The following is a 19,845-nucleotide window of genomic DNA, read 5'->3' as shown; positions in this document are numbered from 1 at the left end:
ATTCAGGTTGTGTATCGACTACCGAGAGTTGAACAAACTTACCATCAAGAACCGCTACCCACTACCGAGAATCGACGACTTATTTGATCAACTACAAGGCTCGTCTGTTTATTCAAAGATTGACTTACGTTCCGGGTATCATCAAATGCGGGTGAAAGAAGATGATATTCCAAAGACTGCTTTCAGAACACGTTACGGTCATTACGAGTTTATGGTCATGCCGTTTGGTTTAACTAATGCACCAGCTGTGTTCATGGACCTTATGAACCGAGTGTGTGGACCATACCTTGACAAGTTTGTCATTGTTTTCATTGATGACATACTTATTTACTCAAAGAATGACCAAGAACACGGTGAACATTTGAGAAAGGTGTTAGAAGTATTGAGGAAGGAAGAATTGTACGCTAAGTTTTCAAAGTGTGCATTTTGGTTGGAAGAAGTTCAATTCCTCGGTCACATAGTGAACAAAGAAGGTATTAAGGTGGATCCGGCAAAGATAGAAACTGTTGAAAAGTGGGAAACCCCGAAAACTCCGAAACACATACGCCAGTTTTTAGGACTAGCTGGTTACTACAGAAGGTTCATCCAAGACTTTTCCAGAATAGCAAAACCCTTGACTGCATTAACGCATAAAGGGAAGAAATTTGAATGGAATGATGAACAAGAGAAAGCGTTTCAGTTATTGAAGAAAAAGCTAACTACGGCACCTATATTGTCATTGCCTGAAGGGAATGATGATTTTGTGATTTATTGTGACGCATCAAAGCAAGGTCTCGGTTGTGTATTAATGCAACGAACGAAGGTGATTGCTTATGCGTCTAGACAATTGAAGATTCACGAACAAAATTATACGACGCATGATTTGGAATTAGGCGCGGTTGTTTTTGCATTAAAGACTTGGAGGCACTACTTATATGGGGTCAAAAGTATTATATATACCGACCACAAAAGTCTTCAACACATATTTAATCAGAAACAACTGAATATGAGGCAGCGTAGGTGGATTGAATTATTGAATGATTACGATTTTGAGATTCGTTACCACCCGGGGAAGGCAAATGTGGTAGCCGATGCCTTGAGCAGGAAGGATAGAGAACCCATTCGAGTAAAATCTATGAATATAATGATTCATAATAACATTACTACTCAAATAAAGGAGGCGCAACAAGGAGTTTTAAAAGAGGGAAATTTAAAGGATGAAATACCCAAAGGATCGGAGAAGCATCTTAATATTCGGCAAGACGGAACCCGGTATAGGGCTGAAAGGATTTGGGTACCAAAATTTGGAGATATGAGAGAAATGGTACTTAGAGAAGCTCATAAAACCAGATACTCAATACATCCTGGAACGGGGAAGATGTACAAGGATCTCAGGAAATATTTTTGGTGGCCGGTTATGAAAGCCGATGTTGCTAAATACGTAGGAGAATGTTTGACGTGTTCTAAGGTCAAAGCTGAGCATCAGAAACCATCAGGTCTACTTCAACAACCCGAAATCCCAGAATGGAAATGGGAAAACATTACCATGGATTTTATCACTAAATTGCCAAGGACTGCAAGTGGTTTTGATACTATTTGGGTAATAGTTGATCGTCTCACCAAATCAGCACACTTCCTGCCAATAAGAGAAGATGACAAGATGGAGAAGTTAGCACGACTGTATTTGAAGGAAGTCATATCCAGACATGGAATACCAATCTCTATTATCTCTGATAGGGATGGCAGATTTATTTCAAGATTCTGGCAGACATTACAGCAAGCATTAGGAACTCGTCTAGACATGAGTACTGCCTATCATCCACAAACTGATGGGCAGAGTGAAAGGACGATACAAACACTTGAAGACATGCTACGAGCATGTGTTATTGATTTCGGAAACAGTTGGGATCGACATCTACCGTTAGCAGAATTTTCCTACAACAACAGCTACCATTCAAGCATTGAGATGGCGCCGTTTGAAGCACTTTATGGTAGAAAGTGCAGGTCTCCGATTTGTTGGAGTGAAGTGGGGGATAGACAGATTACGGGTCCGGAGATTATACAAGAAACTACCGAGAAGATCATCCAAATTCAACAACGGTTGAAAACCGCCCAAAGTCGACAAAAGAGCTACGCTGACATTAAAAGAAAAGATATAGAATTTGAAATTGGAGAGATGGTCATGCTTAAAGTTGCACCTTGGAAAGGCGTTGTTCGATTTGGTAAACGAGGGAAATTAAATCCAAGGTATATTGGACCATTCAAGATTATTGATCGTGTCGGACCAGTAGCTTACCGACTTGAGTTACCTCAACAACTCGCGGCTGTACATAACACTTTCCACGTCTCGAATTTGAAGAAATGTTTTGCTAAAGAAGATCTCACTATTCCGTTAGATGAAATCCAAATCAACGAAAAACTTCAATTCATCGAAGAACCCGTCGAAATAATGGATCGTGAGGTTAAAAGACTTAAGCAAAACAAGATACCAATTGTTAAAGTTCGATGGAATGCTCGTAGAGGACCCGAGTTCACCTGGGAGCGTGAAGATCAGATGAAGAAGAAATACCCGCATCTATTTCCAGAAGATTCGTCAACACCTTCAACAGCTTAAAATTTCGGGACGAAATTTATTTAACGGGTAGGTACTGTAGTGACCCGAACTTTTCCATGTTTATATATATTAATTGAGATTGATGTTTACATGATTAAATGTTTCCAACATGTTAAGCAATCAAACTTGTTAAGACTTGATTAATTGAAATAGGTTTCATATAGACAATTGACCACCCAAGTTGACCGGTGATTCACGAACGTTAAAACTTGTAAAAAACTATATGATGACATATATATGGTTATATATATAGTTAACATGATATTATGATGAGTAAACATATCATTAATTATATTAACAATGAACTACATATGTAAAAACAAGACTACTAACTTAATGATTTTGAAACGAGACATATATGTAACGTTTATCGTTGTAACGACATTTAATGTATATATATCATATTAAGAGATATTCGTACATCATAATATCATGATAATATAATAATTTAAAATCTCTTTTGTTATTATAAACATTGGGTTAACAACATTTAACAAGATCGTTAACCTAAAGGTTTCAAAACAACACTTACATGTAACGACTAACGATGACTTAACGACTCAGTTAAAATGTATATACATGTAGTGTTTTAATATTTATTTATACACTTTTGAAAGACTTCAATACACTTATCAAAATACTTCTACTTAACAAAAATGCTTACAATTACATTCTCGTTCAGTTTCATCAACAATTCTACTCGTATGCACCCGTATTCGTACTCGTACAATACACAGCTTTTAGATGTATGTACTATTGGTATATACACTCCAATGATCAGCTCTTAGCAGCCCATGTGAGTCACCTAACACATGTGGGAACCATCATTTGGCAACTAGCATGAAATATCTCATAAGATTACAAAAATATGAGTAATCATTCATGACTTATTTACATGAAAACAAAATTACATATCCTTTATATCTAATCCATACACCAACGACCAAAAACACCTACAAACACTTTCATTCTTCAATTTTCTTCATCTAATTGAACTCTCTCAAGTTCTATCTTCAAGTTCTAAGTGTTCTTCATAAATTCCAAAAGTTCTAGTTTCATAAAATCAAGAATACTTTCAAGTTTGCTAGCTCACTTCCAATCTTGTAAGGTGATCATCCAACCTCAAGAAATCTTTGTTTCTTACAGTAGGTTATCATTCTAATACAAGGTAATAATCATATTCAAACTTTGGTTCAATTTCTATAACTATAACAATCTTATTTCAAGTGATAATCTTACTTGAACTTGTTTTCGTGTCATGATTTTGCTTCAAGAACTTTGAGCCATCCAAGGATCCATTGAAGCTAGATCCATTTTTCTCTTTTCCAGTAGGTTCATCCAAGGAACTTAAGGTAGTAATGATGTTCATAACATCATTCGATTCATACATATAAAGCTATCTTATTCGAAGGTTTAAACTTGTAATCACTAGAACATAGTTTAGTTAATTCTAAACTTGTTCGCAAACAAAAGTTAATCCTTCTAACTTGACTTTTAAAATCAACTAAACACATGTTCTATATCTATATGATATGCTAACTTAATGATTTAAAACCTGGAAACACGAAAAACACCGTAAAACCGGATTTACGCCGTCGTAGTAACACCGCGGGCTGTTTTGGGTTAGTTAATTAAAAACTATGATAAACTTTGATTTAAAAGTTGTTATTCTGAGAAAATGATTTTTGTTATGAACATGAAACTATATCCAAAAATTATGGTTAAACTCAAAGTGGAAGTATGTTTTCTAAAATGGTCATCTTGACGTCGTTCTTTCGACTGAAATGACTACCTTTACAAAAACGACTTGTAACTTATTTTTCCGACTAGAAACCTATACTTTTTTTTTGTCTAGATTCATAAAATAGAGTTCAATATGAAACCATAGCAATTTGATTCACTCAAAACGGATTTAAAATGAAGAAGTTATGGGTAAAACAAGATTGGATAATTTTTCTCATTTTAGCTACGTGAAAATTGGTAACAAATCTATTCCAACCATAACTTAATCAACTTGTATTATATATTATGTAATCTTGAGATACCATAGACACGTATACAATGTTTCGACCTATCATGTCGACACATCTATATATATTTCGGAACAACCATAGACACTCTATATGTGAATGTTGGAGTTAGCTATACAGGGTTGAGGTTGATTCCAAAATATATATAGTTTGAGTTGTGATCAATACTGAGATACGTATACACTGGGTCGTGGATTGATTCAAGATAATATTTATTGATTTATTTCTGTACATCTAACTGTGGACAACTAGTTGTAGGTTACTAACGAGGACAGCTGACTTAATAAACTTAAAACATCAAAATATATTAAAAGTGTTGTAAATATATTTTGAACATACTTTGATATATATGTATATATTGTTATAGGTTCGTGAATCAATCAGTGGCCAAGTCTTACTTCCCGACGAAGTAAAAATCTGTGAAAGTGAGTTATAGTCCCACTTTTAAAATCTAATATTTTTGGGATGAGAATACATGTAGGTTTTATAAATGATTTACAAAATAGACACAAGTACGTGAAACTACATTCTATGGTTGAATTATCGAAATCGAATATGCCCCTTTTATTAAGTCTGGTAATCTAAGAATTAGGGAACAGACACCCTAATTGACGCGAATCCTAAAGATAGATCTATTGGGCTTAACAAACCCCATCCAAAGTACCGGATGCTTTAGTACTTCGAAATTTATATCATATCCGAAGGGTGTCCCGGAATGATGGGGATATTCTTATATATGCATCTTGTTATTGTCGGTTACCAGGTGTTCACCATATGAATGATTTTTATCTCTATGTATGGGATGTGTATTGAAATATGAAATCTTGTGGTCTATTGTTACGATTTGATATATATAGGTTAAACCTATAACTCACCAACATTTTTGTTGACGTTTTAAGCATGTTTATTCTCAGGTGATTATTAAGAGCTTCCGCTGTCGCATACTTAAATAAGGACAAGATTTGGAGTCCATGCTTGTATGATATTGTGTAAAAACTGCATTCAAGAAACTTATTTTGTTGTAACATATTTGTATTGTAAACCATTATGTAATGGTCGTGTGTAAACAGGATATTTTAGATTATCATTATTTGATAATCTACGTAAAGCTTTTTAAACCTTTATTGATGAAATAAAGGTTATGGTTTGTTTAAAAATGAATGCAGTCTTTGAAAAACGTCTCATATAGAGGTCAAAACCTCGCAACGAAATCAATTAATATGGAACGTTTTTAATCAATAAGAACGGGACATTTCAGTATAAGTATTATCAATATTAAGAAAATTATTATTATTAGTAAATCCTTATTATCAAAACTATCAGGTTTGTTACAAATAAATATTTTGTACCTTAAATATACTTAATACATATATTATAATCATATTAATAGTTTATATATCACAAATCAAATATAATAACATTATTTATATAAATATTTATATATAACGAATTAAGAATATTTTCATATAATACTAACCATATATATAGAGATATATTAATATAACCAAATATATAGATATTAAACATTTTAAATATATACACAAACTAAATAAGTATAATATATAATTCAAGTTATAATATATAAACTTGTTCGAATACGATTATACATTTTAATATATATACAAATGATATAGGTTCGTGAATCCGAGGCCAACCCTGCATTGTTCAGTTTGTCTAATGTCGTCTTATGTATTTTTACTACAAAATACGTTAGGTGAGTTTTATTAATCCCTTTTTAAATGCTTTCGCAATATATATTTTGGGACTGAGAACATATGCGCTGCTTTTATAACTGTTTTACGAAATAGACACAAGTACTTAAAACTACATTCTATGGTTGGATTATCTAATCGAATATGCCCTTTTTATTAAGTCTGGTAATCTAAGAATTAGGGAACAGACACCCTAATTGACGCGAACACTAAAGATAGATCTATCGGGCCCAACAAACCCCATCCAAAGTACTGGATGCTTTAGTACTTTGAAAGTTATATCATGTCCGAAGGAGGATCCCGGAATGATGGGGATATTCTTATATACATATTGTGAATGTCGGTTACCAGGTGTTCAATCCATATGAATGATATTTTTGTCTCTATGCATGGGACGTATATTTATGAGAAATGAAAATCTTGTGGTCTATTAAAATGATGGAAATGTTTATTTATGTTAAACTAATGAACTCACCAACCTTTTGGTTGACACTTGAAAGCATGTTTATTCTCAGGTATGAAAGAAGTCTTCCGCTGTGCATTAGCTCATATTAGAGACATTACTTGGAGTCATTCATTGCATATTTCAAAAGACGTTGCATTCGAGTCGTTGAGTTCATCAAGATTATTATTAAGTCAATTATAGTTAGATGTATTATGAAATGGTATGCATGCCGTCAACTTTCGATGTAAATGAAAGATTGTCTTTTCAAAAACGAATGCAATGTTTGTAAATGTATCATATAGAGGTCAAGTACCTCGCAATGTAATCAACTGTTGTGAATCGTTTATAATCGATATGGACTTCGTCCGGATGGATTAGGACGTGTCCTTTCATATTGTGGCCATGCAAAAAGCAATCATTATGAAGCGACCCGTCCTAATCCATCCGGACGAAGTCCATATCGATTACAAATGATTCACAATAGTTGGTTACATCGCGAGGTACTTAACCTCTATATGATACATTTTACAAACATTACATTCGTTTTTAAAAGACAAACTTTCATTTTATCGAAAGTTGACAGACATGCATACCATTTCATAATATATCCAACTATAATTGACTTAATAATAATCTTGATGAACTTAACGACTTGAATGCAACGTCTTTTGAAATAGGTCATGAATGACTCCAAGTAATATATTTAAAATGAGCAATTGCACAGCGGAAGACTTCTTTCATACCTGAGAATAAACATGCTTTAAAGTGTCAACCAAAAGGTTGGTGAGTTCATTAGTTTATCAAAAACATTCATTTCCATCATTTTAATAGACCACAAGATTTTCATTTCTCATAAATATACGTCTCATGCATAGAGACAAAAATATCATTCATACGGATTGAACACCTGGTAACCGACATTAACAAGATGCATATAAGAATATCCCCATCATTCCGGGATCCTCCTTCGGACATGATATAAATTTCGAAGTACTAAAGCATCCGGTACTTTGGATGGGGTTTGTTAGGCCCAATAGATCTATCTTTAGGATTCACGTCAATTAGGGTGTCTGTTCCCTAATTCTTAGATTACCAGACTTAATAAAAAGGGCATATTCGATTTCGATAATTCAACCATAGAATGTAGTTTCGATTACTTGTGTTTATATCGTAAAACATTTATAAAAGCAACGCATGTATTCTCAGTCCCAAAAATATATATAAAAATGGAGTAATGAAACTCATCTAATGTATTTTGTAGTAAAAATACATATGACGACATTGAACAACTGAACAAAACAGGGTTGGCCTCGGATTCACGAACCTCACAATGAAAGAGTCCCAAAAAAAAGAATAAAGATGCCTACGCACGGGCTCGAACCCGAGACCTCACGCTCACCCAACTACACCCCTAGCCATAGCTCCAGTTGGTAATTTACAAATTTAAGCACCATCAATTAATATTTAACCCGTTTGTTTTCCTGTTTCTATGTAGTGACCCGAACTTTTCCATGTTTATATATATTAATTGAGATTGATATTTACATGATTAAATGTTTCCAACATGTTAAGCAATCAAACTTGTTAAGACTTGATTAATTGAAATAGGTTTCATATAGACAATTGACCACCCAAGTTGACCGGTGATTCACGAACGTTAAAACTTGTAAAAAAACTATATGATGACATATATATGGTTATATATATAGTTAACATGATATTATGATAAGTAAACATATCATTAATTATATTAACAATGAACTACATATGTAAAAACAAGACTACTAACTTAATGATTTTGAAACGAGACATATATGTAACGTTTATCGTTGTAACGACATTTAATGTATATATATCATATTAAGAGATATTCGTACATCATAATATCATGATAATATAATAATTTAAAATCTCTTTTGATATTATAAACATTGGGTTAACAACATTTAACAAGATCGTTAACCTAAAGGTTTCAAAACAACACTTACATGTAACGACTAACGATGACTTAACGACTCAGTTAAAATGTATATACATGTAGTGTTTTAATATGTATTTATACACTTTTGAAAGACTTCAATACACTTATCAAAATACTTCTACTTAACAAAAATGCTTACAATTACATTCTCGTTCAGTTTCATCAACAATTCTACTCGTATGCAACCGTATTCATACTCGTACAATACACAGCTTTTAGATGTATGTACTATTGGTATATACACTCCAATGATCAGCTCTTAGCAGCCCATGTGAGTCACCTAACACATGTGGGAACCATCATTTGGCAACTAGCATGAAATATCTCATAAGATTACAAAAATATGAGTAATCATTCATGACTTATTTACATGAAAACAAAATTTCATATCCTTTATATCTAATCCATACACCAACGACCAAAAACACCTACAAACACTTTCATTCTTCAATTTTCTTCATCTAATTGAACTCTCTCAAGTTCTATCTTCAAGTTCTAAGTGTTCTTCATAAATTCCAAAAGTTCTAGTTTCATAAAATCAAGAATACTTTCAAGTTTGCTAGCTCACTTCCAATCTTGTAAGGTGATCATCCAACCTCAAGAAATCTTTGTTTCTTACAGTAGGTTATCATTCTAATACAAGGTAATAATCATATTCAAACTTTGGTTCAATTTCTATAACTATAACAATCTTATTTCAAGTGATGATCTTACTTGAACTTGTTTTCGTGTCATGATTTTGCTTCAAGAACTTTGAGCCATCCAAGGATCCATTGAAGCTAGATCCATTTTTCTCTTTTCCAGTAGGTTCATCCAAGGAACTTAAGGTAGTAATGATGTTCATAACATCATTCGATTCATACATATAAAGCTATCTTATTCGAAGGTTTAAACTTGTAATCACTAGAACATAGTTTAGTTAATTCTAAACTTGTTCGCAAACAAAAGTTAATCCTTCTAACTTGACTTTTAAAATCAACTAAACACATGTTCTATATCTATATGATATGCTAACTTAATGATTTAAAACCTGGAAACACGAAAAACACCGTAAAACCGGATTTACGCCGTCGTAGTAACACCGCGGGCTGTTTTGGGATAGTTAATTAAAAACTATGATAAACTTTGATTTAAAAGTTGTTATTCTGAGAAAATGATTTTTATTATGAACATGAAACTATATCCAAAAATTATGGTTAAACTCAAAGTGGAAGTATGTTTTCTAAAATGGTCATCTAGACGTCGTTCTTTCGACTGAAATGACTACCTTTACAAAAACGACTTGTAACTTATTTTTCCGACTATAAACCTATACTTTTTTTGTTTAGATTCATAAAATAGAGTTCAATATGAAACCATAGCAATTTGATTCACTCAAAACGGATTTAAAATGAAGAAGTTATGGGTAAAACAAGATTGGATAATTTTTCTCATTTTAGCTACGTGAAAATTGGTAACAAATCTATTCCAACCATAACTTAATCAACTTGTATTATATATTATGTAATCTTGAGATACCATAGACACGTATACAATGTTTCGACCTATCATGTCGACACATCTATATATATTTCGGAACAACCATAGACACTCTATATGTGAATGTTGGAGTTAGCTATACAGGGTTGAGGTTGATTCCAAAATATATATAGTTTGAGTTGTGATCAATACTGAAATACGTATACACTGGGTCGTGGATTGATTCAAGATAATATTTATCGATTTATTTCTGTACATCTAACTGTGGACAACTAGTTGTAGGTTACTAACGAGGACAGCTGACTTAATAAACTTAAAACATCAAAATATATTAAAAGTGTTGTAAATATATTTTGAACATACTTTGATATATATGTATATATTGTTATAGGTTCGTGAATCAACCAGTGGTCAAGTCTTACTTCCCGACGAAGTAAAAATCTGTGAAAGTGAGTTATAGTCCCACTTTTAAAATCTAATATTTTTGGGATGAGAATACATGCAGGTTTTATAAATGATTTACAAAATAGACACAAGTACGTGAAACTACATTCTATGGTTGAATTATCGAAATCGAATATGCCCCTTTTTATTAAGTCTGGTAATCTAAGAATTAGGGAACAGACACCCTAATTGACGCGAATCCTAAAGATAGATCTATTGGGCCTAACAAACCCCATCCAAAGTACCGGATGCTTTAGTACTTCGAAATTTATATCATATCCGAAGGGTGTCCCGGAATGATGGGGATATTCTTATATATGCATCTTGTTATTGTCGGTTACCAGGTGTTCACCATATGAATGATTTTTATCTCTATGTATGGGATGTGTATTGAAATATGAAATCTTGTGGTCTATTGTTACGATTTGATATATATAGGTTAAACCTATAACTCACCAACATTTTTGTTGACGTTTTAAGCATGTTTATTCTCAGGTGATTATTAAGAGCTTCCGCTGTCGCATACTTAAATAAGGACAAGATTTGGAGTCCATGCTTGTATGATATTGTGTAAAAACTGCATTCAAGAAACTTATTTTGTTGTAACATATTTGTATTGTAAACCATTATGTAATGGTCGTGTGTAAACAGGATATTTTAGATTATCATTATTTGATAATCTACGTAAAGCTTTTTAAACCTTTATTGATGAAATAAAGGTTATGGTTTGTTTAAAAATGAATGCAGTCTTTGAAAAACGTCTCATATAGAGGTCAAAACCTCGCAACGAAATCAATTAATATGGAACGTTTTTAATCAATAAGAACGGGACATTTCAGTTGGTATCCGAGCGTTGGTCTTAGAGAACCAGAAAATTTGCATTAGTGTGTCTTATCGAGTTTGTTAGGATGCATTAGTGAGTCTGGACTTCGACCGTGTTTTCTTTAAAAATGATTGCTTAACATTTTTGTTGGAAACTATATATTTTTAACATATGAATATTATGTGATATATTAATCTCTTAACGTGTTTGATATTATGTGATAGATGTCTACCTCTAGAACAAGTCCCATTGACTCACCTAATAATAATGAAGAGTCAAATGTAAATTGGAATGATTTGTGGACTGATTCACAAGTTCCCGAAGAGGAACCGGAAGAAGAGTCGGAACCGGAAGAAGAATCGGAACCGGAAGAAGAATCGGAACCGGATGAAGAAATAGAACCGGTGGGGGAAATAATAAAACGGTTAAGTAAAAGAAAATCCTCAACCAACCGACCAAAGTTAATTATGGTCAATGGTGTTTCCGCCAAGGAAGCAAAATATTGGGAGGATTACCAATTCTCTGATGAATCGGATTCCGACGAGAATTCCGATGATGTTATAGAAATTACCCCAACTGAATTTAAAAAGGCAAAAGAAAATAATAAGGGAAAGGGCATAAAAATAGAGAAATCTAATTCCAACCCCGATGAACCTTATATGTATCGTCAACCCCCGAAGTCCTTAAGTTGTAACAATGACCCGGGAACCTCTAAACCAACAGGTTTTTCTAAACCAATGTGGAAAATTACGGCTCGTATTAGGGGAACATCATATATCCCTAGAAACCTGGCAAAACGAACCAAAACCGAAGAAGAAGAAACGAGCGAGTCGGAATAAGATAGTTGTATTCGTGTGGTGTAATATATGTAATATAGTGTGCTTATGCTTTATGATATATGTAAAAATTGCTTGTATTAATAAGTATTTTTTTATGAATCTAACTCTTGTCTATTTTACAGTTTAAAAACACAAAATGGATAGACAACCCAATATTTTAAGAGACCTACCCGGAGACATGATTGATGAAATCTTGTCTAGAGTCGGCCAGAATTCTTCGGCACAACTATTTAAGGCGAGATCAGTTTGTAAGACATTCGAAGAACGTTCCAAGAATGTCTTGGTTTATAAGAGACTTTCGTTTGAAAGATGGGGGATATCACATTGGGAAACCCATAAGTTACGATGTGTTTACTTTGACGCATATATTGCGGGGAACCCAAATGCTATTTTACGCAAAGGGTTAAGAAATTATTTTGACTCAATATATCCGAATATTGGACTTCGTGATTTAGAAAAAGCGGCTAACATGCAACATAAAGAAGCATGTTATGCTTACGGATTAGTAATGTTCGCTTCTCACCAAAGTGAGAACAAGAACATCGGGCTACAACTATTAAACAAAACGTTTCCACAAGTGACGGAGTCGGTAATTGGGGTAAGAAATGAGGTTTTTAGATTATTACGGGACTGTTGGACATTACGTAACCCTCGTCCCTTTGATGACGTTACAACACGCTGTCTTATCAACGGCCATAACGGTTATGTTGCACAAGACCAAGGATGGGAAGTAGTCCTAGTAAAACCAGAATGCATGACTTGTTTCTGGACGTATGAATTACGTGTCTTTATTGCCTTTGCTGAACGACTTGTGTACTAGCTAGAATTGTCTTCACAACTATCTTGTATCAAAGTTATTGTGTGCTATATTTCATGCTTTATGTAAAATAAGCGGTATTGTAAGTTTGTAAAATATTGTATAAAAGTTTGAACGCGAAATATTATTATAATCAGTTTTTCATATAGAATTGTAGTAGTTGAATTGTATATTAGCTACTAAGTATGAACTTAACGGGTAGGTACTACCCGAATTTAAACTTATAAAACGCTAATATGAAGAAAAAGCTTTTATAAATGAGTTCATATTATGCTACGAAATACTATTAACTACTCTTAATATTCTGTATGATTAACTTGTTCCATTTAACTATTTTGAAGGAAATGGCACCGACTACTCGACACACCGTGAATATGAATGAAGAGGAATTCCGTACTTTTCTAGCTTCAAACATAGCCGCAGTACAGGCTGCGCTACATGTAGTGACCCGAACTTTTCCATGTTTATATATATTAATTGAGATTGATGTTTACATGATTAAATGTTTCCAACATGTTAAGCAATCAAACTTGTTAAGACTTGATTAATTGAAATAGGTTTCATATAGACAATTGACCACCCAAGTTGACCGGTGATTCACGAACGTTAAAACTTGTAAAAAAAAACTATATGATGACATATATATGGTTATATATATAGTTAACATGATATTATGATAAGTAAACATATCATTAATTATATTAACAATGAACTACATATGTAAAAACAAGACTACTAACTTAATGATTTTGAAACGAGACATATATGTAACGTTTATCGTTGTAACGACATTTAATGTATATATATCATATTAAGAGATATTCGTACATCATAATATCATGATAATATAATAATTTAAAATCTCTTTTGATATTATAAACATTGGGTTAACAACATTTAACAAGATCGTTAACCTAAAGGTTTCAAAACAACACTTACATGTAACGACTAACGATGACTTAACGACTCAGTTAAAATGTATATACATGTAGTGTTTTAATATGTATTTATACACTTTTGAAAGACTTCAATACACTTATCAAAATACTTCTACTTAACAAAAATGCTTACAATTACATTCTCGTTCAGTTTCATCAACAATTCTACTCGTATGCACCCGTATTCGTACTCGTACAATACACAGCTTTTAGATGTATGTACTATTGGTATATACACTCCAATGATCAGCTCTTAGCAGCCCATGTGAGTCACCTAACACATGTGGGAACCATCATTTGGCAACTAGCATGAAATATCTCATAAGATTACAAAAATATGAGTAATCATTCATGACTTATTTACATGAAAACAAAATTACATATCCTTTATATCTAATCCATACACCAACGACCAAAAACACCTACAAACACTTTCATTCTTCAATTTTCTTCATCTAATTGAACTCTCTCAAGTTCTATCTTCAAGTTCTAAGTGTTCTTCATAAATTCCAAAAGTTCTAGTTTCATAAAATCAAGAATACTTTCAAGTTTGCTAGCTCACTTCCAATCTTGTAAGGTGATCATCCAACCTCAAGAAATCTTTGTTTCTTACAGTAGGTTATCATTCTAATACAAGGTAATAATCATATTCAAACTTTGGTTCAATTTCTATAACTATAACAATCTTATTTCAAGTGATGATCTTACTTGAACTTGTTTTCGTGTCATGATTTTGCTTCAAGAACTTTGAGCCATCCAAGGATCCATTGAAGCTAGATCCATTTTTCTCTTTTCCAGTAGGTTCATCCAAGGAACTTAAGGTAGTAATGATGTTCATAACATCATTCGATTCATACATATAAAGCTATCTTATTCGAAGGTTTAAACTTGTAATCACTAGAACATAGTTTAGTTAATTCTAAACTTGTTCGCAAACAAAAGTTAATCCTTCTAACTTGACTTTTAAAATCAACTAAACACATGTTCTATATCTATATGATATGCTAACTTAATGATTTAAAACCTGGAAACACGAAAAACACCGTAAAACTGGATTTACGCCGTCGTAGTAACACCGCGGGCTGTTTTGGGTTAGTTAATTAAAAACTATGATAAACTTTGATTTAAAAGTTGTTATTCTGAGAAAATGATTTTTATTATGAACATGAAACTATATCCAAAAATTATGGTTAAACTCAAAGTGGAAGTATGTTTTCTAAAATGGTCATCTAGACGTCGTTCTTTCGACTGAAATGACTACCTTTACAAAAACGACTTGTAACTTATTTTTCCGACTAGAAACCTATATTTTTTTTGTTTAGATTCATAAAATAGAGTTCAATATGAAACCATAGCAATTTGATTCACTCAAAACGGATTTAAAATGAAGAAGTTATGGGTAAAACAAGATTGGATAATTTTTCTCATTTTAGCTACGTGAAAATTGGTAACAAATCTATTCCAACCATAACTTAATCAACTTGTATTATATATTATGTAATCTTGAGATACCATAGACACGTATACAATGTTTCGACCTATCATGTCGACACATCTATATATATTTCGGAACAACCATAGACACTCTATATGTGAATGTTGGAGTTAGCTATACAGGGTTGAGGTTGATTCCAAAATATATATAGTTTGAGTTGTGATCAATACTGAGATACGTATACACTGGGTCGTGGATTGATTCAAGATAATATTTATCGATTTATTTCTGTACATCTAACTGTGGACAACTAGTTGTAGGTTACTAACGAGGACAGCTGACTTAATAAACTTAAAACATCAAAATATATTAAAAGTGTTGTAAATATATTTTGAACATACTTTGATATATATGTATATATTGTTATAGGTTCGTGAATCAACCAGTGGCCAAGTCTTACTTCCCGACGAAGTAAAAATCTGTGAAGGTGAGTTATAGTCCCACTTTTAAAATCTAATATTTTTGGGATGAGAATACATGCAGGTTTTATAAATGATTTACAAAATAGACACAAGTACGTGAAACTACATTCTATGGTTGAATTATCGAAATCGAATATGCCCCTTTTTATTAAGTCTGGTAATCTAAGAATTAGGGAACAGACACCCTAATTGACGCGAATCCTAAAGATAGATCTATTGGGCCTAACAAACCCCATCCAAAGTACCGGATGCTTTAGTACTTCGAAATTTATATCATATCCGAAGGGTGTCCCGGAATGATGGGGATATTCTTATATATGCATCTTGTTATTGTCGGTTACCAGGTGTTCACCATATGAATGATTTTTATCTCTATGTATGGGATGTGTATTGAAATATGAAATCTTGTGGTCTATTGTTACGATTTGATATATATAGGTTAAACCTATAACTCACCAACATTTTTGTTGACGTTTTAAGCATGTTTATTCTCAGGTGATTATTAAGAGCTTCCGCTGTCGCATACTTAAATAAGGACAAGATTTGGAGTCCATGCTTGTATGATATTGTGTAAAAACTGCATTCAAGAAACTTATTTTGTTGTAACATATTTGTATTGTAAACCATTATGTAATGGTCGTGTGTAAACAGGATATTTTAGATTATCATTATTTGATAATCTACGTAAAGCTTTTTAAACCTTTATTGATGAAATAAAGGTTATGGTTTGTTTAAAAATGAATGCAGTCTTTGAAAAACGTCTCATATAGAGGTCAAAACCTCGCAACGAAATCAATTAATATGGAACGTTTTTAATCAATAAGAACGGGACATTTCAGTTGGTATCAGAGCGTTGGTCTTAGAGAACCAGAAAATTTGCATTAGTGTGTCTTATCGAGTTTGTTAGGATGCATTAGTGAGTCTGGACTTCGACCGTGTTTTCTTTAAAAATGATTGCTTAACATTTTTGTTAGAAACTATATATTTTTAACATATGAATATTATGTGATATATTAATCTCTTAACGTGTTTGATATTATGTGATAGATGTCTACCTCTAGAACAAGTCCCATTGACTCACCTAATAATAATGAAGAGTCAAATGTAAATTGGAATGATTTGTGGACTGATTCACAAGTTCCCGAAGAGGAACCGGAAGAAGAGTCGGAACCGGAAGAAGAATCGGAACCGGAAGAAGAATCGGAACCGGATGAAGAAATAGAACCGGTGGGGGAAATAATAAAACGGTTAAGTAAAAGAAAATCCTCAACCAACCGACCAAAGTTAATTATGGTCAATGGTGTTTCCGCCAAGGAAGCAAAATATTGGGAGGATTACCAATTCTCCGATGAATCGGATTCCGACGAGAATTCCGATGATGTTATAGAAATTACCCCAACTGAATTTAAAAAGGCAAAAGAAAATAATAAGGGAAAGGGCATAAAAATAGAGAAATCTAATTCCAACCCCGATGAACTTTATATGTATCGTCAACCCCCGAAGTCCTTAAGTTGTAACAATGACCCGGGAACCTCTAAACCACCAGGTTTTTCTAAACCAATGTGGACAACGACGGCTCGTATTAGGGGAACATCATATATCCCTAGAAACTTGGCAAAACGAACCAAAACCGAAGAAGAAGAAATGAGCGAGTCGGAATAAGATAGTTGTATTCGTGTGGTGTAATATATGGAATATAGTGTTCTTATGCTTTATGATATATGTAAAAATTGCTTGTATTAATAAGTATTTTTTTTTATGAATCTAACTCTTGTCTATTTTACAATTTAAAAACACAAAATGGATAGACAACCCAATATTTTAAGAGACCTACCCGGAGACATGATTGATGAAATCTTGTCTAGAGTCGGCCAGAATTCTTCGGCACAACTATTTAAGGCGAGATCAGTTTGTAAGACATTCGAAGAACGTTCCAAGAATGTCTTGGTTTATAAGAGACTTTCGTTTGAAAGATGGGGGATATCACATTGGGAAACCCATAAGTTACGATGTGTTTACTTTGACGCATATATTGCGGGGAACCCAAATGCTATTTTACGCAACGGGTTAAGAAATTATTTTGACTCAATATATCCGAATATTGGACTTCGTGATTTAGAAAAAGCGGCTAACATGCAACATAAAGAAGCATGTTATGCTTACGGATTAGTAATGTTCGCTTCTCACCAAAATGAGAACAAGAACATCGGGCTACAACTATTAAACAAAACGTTTCCACAAGTGACGGAGTCGGTAATTGAGGTAAGAAATGAGGTTTTTAGATTATTACGGGACTGTTGGACATTACGTAACCCTCGTCCCTTTGATGACGTTACAACACGCTGTCTTATCAACGGCCATAACGGTTATGTTGCACAAGACCAAGGATGGGAAGTAGTCCTAGTAAAACCAGAATGCATGACTTGTTTCTGGACGTATGAATTACGCGTCTTTATTGCCTTTGCTGAACGACTTGTGTACTAGCTAGAATTGTCTTCACAACTATCTTGTATCAAAGTTATTGTGTGCTATATTTCATGCTTTATGTAAAATAAGCGGTATTGTAAGTTTGTAAAATATTGTATAAAAGTTTGAACGCGAAATATTATTACAATCAGTTTTTCATATAGAATTGTAGTAGTTGAATTGTATATTAGCTACTAAGTATGAACTTAACGGGTAGGTACTACCCGAATTTAAACTTATAAAACGCTAATATGAAGAAAAAGCTTTTATAAATGAGTTCATATTATGCTACGAAATACTATTAACTACTCTTAATATTCTGTATGATTAACTTGTTCCATTTAACTATTTTGAAGGAAATGGCACCGACTACTCGACACACCGTGAATATGAATGAAGAGGAATTCCGTACTTTTCTAGCTTCAAACATAGCCGCAGTACAGGCTGCGCTACATACCAACAATAACCTTGGATCTAGCAGTACAGGAAATCGTGTAGGATGCACCTACAAAGAATTCACTGCCTGCAAACCTTTGGAATTTGATGGAACCGAAGGACCGATCGGATTGAAACGGTGGACCGAGAAGGTCGAATCGGTGTTTGCCATAAGTAAGTGTACTGAAGAGGACAAAGTGAAGTACGCTACGCATACCTTCACAGGTTCTGCGTTAACATGGTGGAATACCTATCTAGAGCAAGTGGGACAAGACGATGCGTACGCACTACCGTGGTCAGCATTCAAGCACTTGATGAACGAGAAGTACCGTCCCAGAACCGAGGTCAATAAGCTCAAGACAGAACTTAGAGGGTTACGAACCCAAGGATTTGATATTACCACATACGAAAGACGATTCACAGAATTGTGCCTATTGTGTCCGGGAGCATTCGAAGATGAGGAAGAGAAGATTGACGCGTTTGTGAAAGGATTACCAGAAAGAATCCAAGAAGATATAAGTTCACACGAGCCCGCCTCCATACAACAGGCATGTAGAATGGCTCACAAACTCGTGAACCAAATTGAAGAAAGAATTAAAGAACAGACTGCTGAAGAGGCCAATGTGAAGCAAGTCAAAAGAAAGTGGGAGGAAAACGGTGATAAGAATCACCAATACAACAACAACAGCAATTACAACAATAATCGCAACAATTATCCCAACAATCGCAACATCAATCGCAACTACAACAAACGGCCCAACAACAACAACAACAACAACAACAACAGCAACTACAACAATCATCCCAACAACAATAATAACCGCAACAACAACAACAATCAGAAGCAACTATGCCAAAGGTGTGAAAAGAATCACTCGGGGTTCTGCACCAAATTTTGCAACAAGTGTAAAAGAAATGGTCATAGC

This window comes from Rutidosis leptorrhynchoides, chromosome 4 (genome assembly GCF_046630445.1).
Source record: "Rutidosis leptorrhynchoides isolate AG116_Rl617_1_P2 chromosome 4, CSIRO_AGI_Rlap_v1, whole genome shotgun sequence".
In the NCBI taxonomy this organism is placed as follows: Eukaryota; Viridiplantae; Streptophyta; class Magnoliopsida; order Asterales; family Asteraceae; genus Rutidosis; species Rutidosis leptorrhynchoides.
This window is presented reverse-complemented; position numbering follows the sequence as displayed.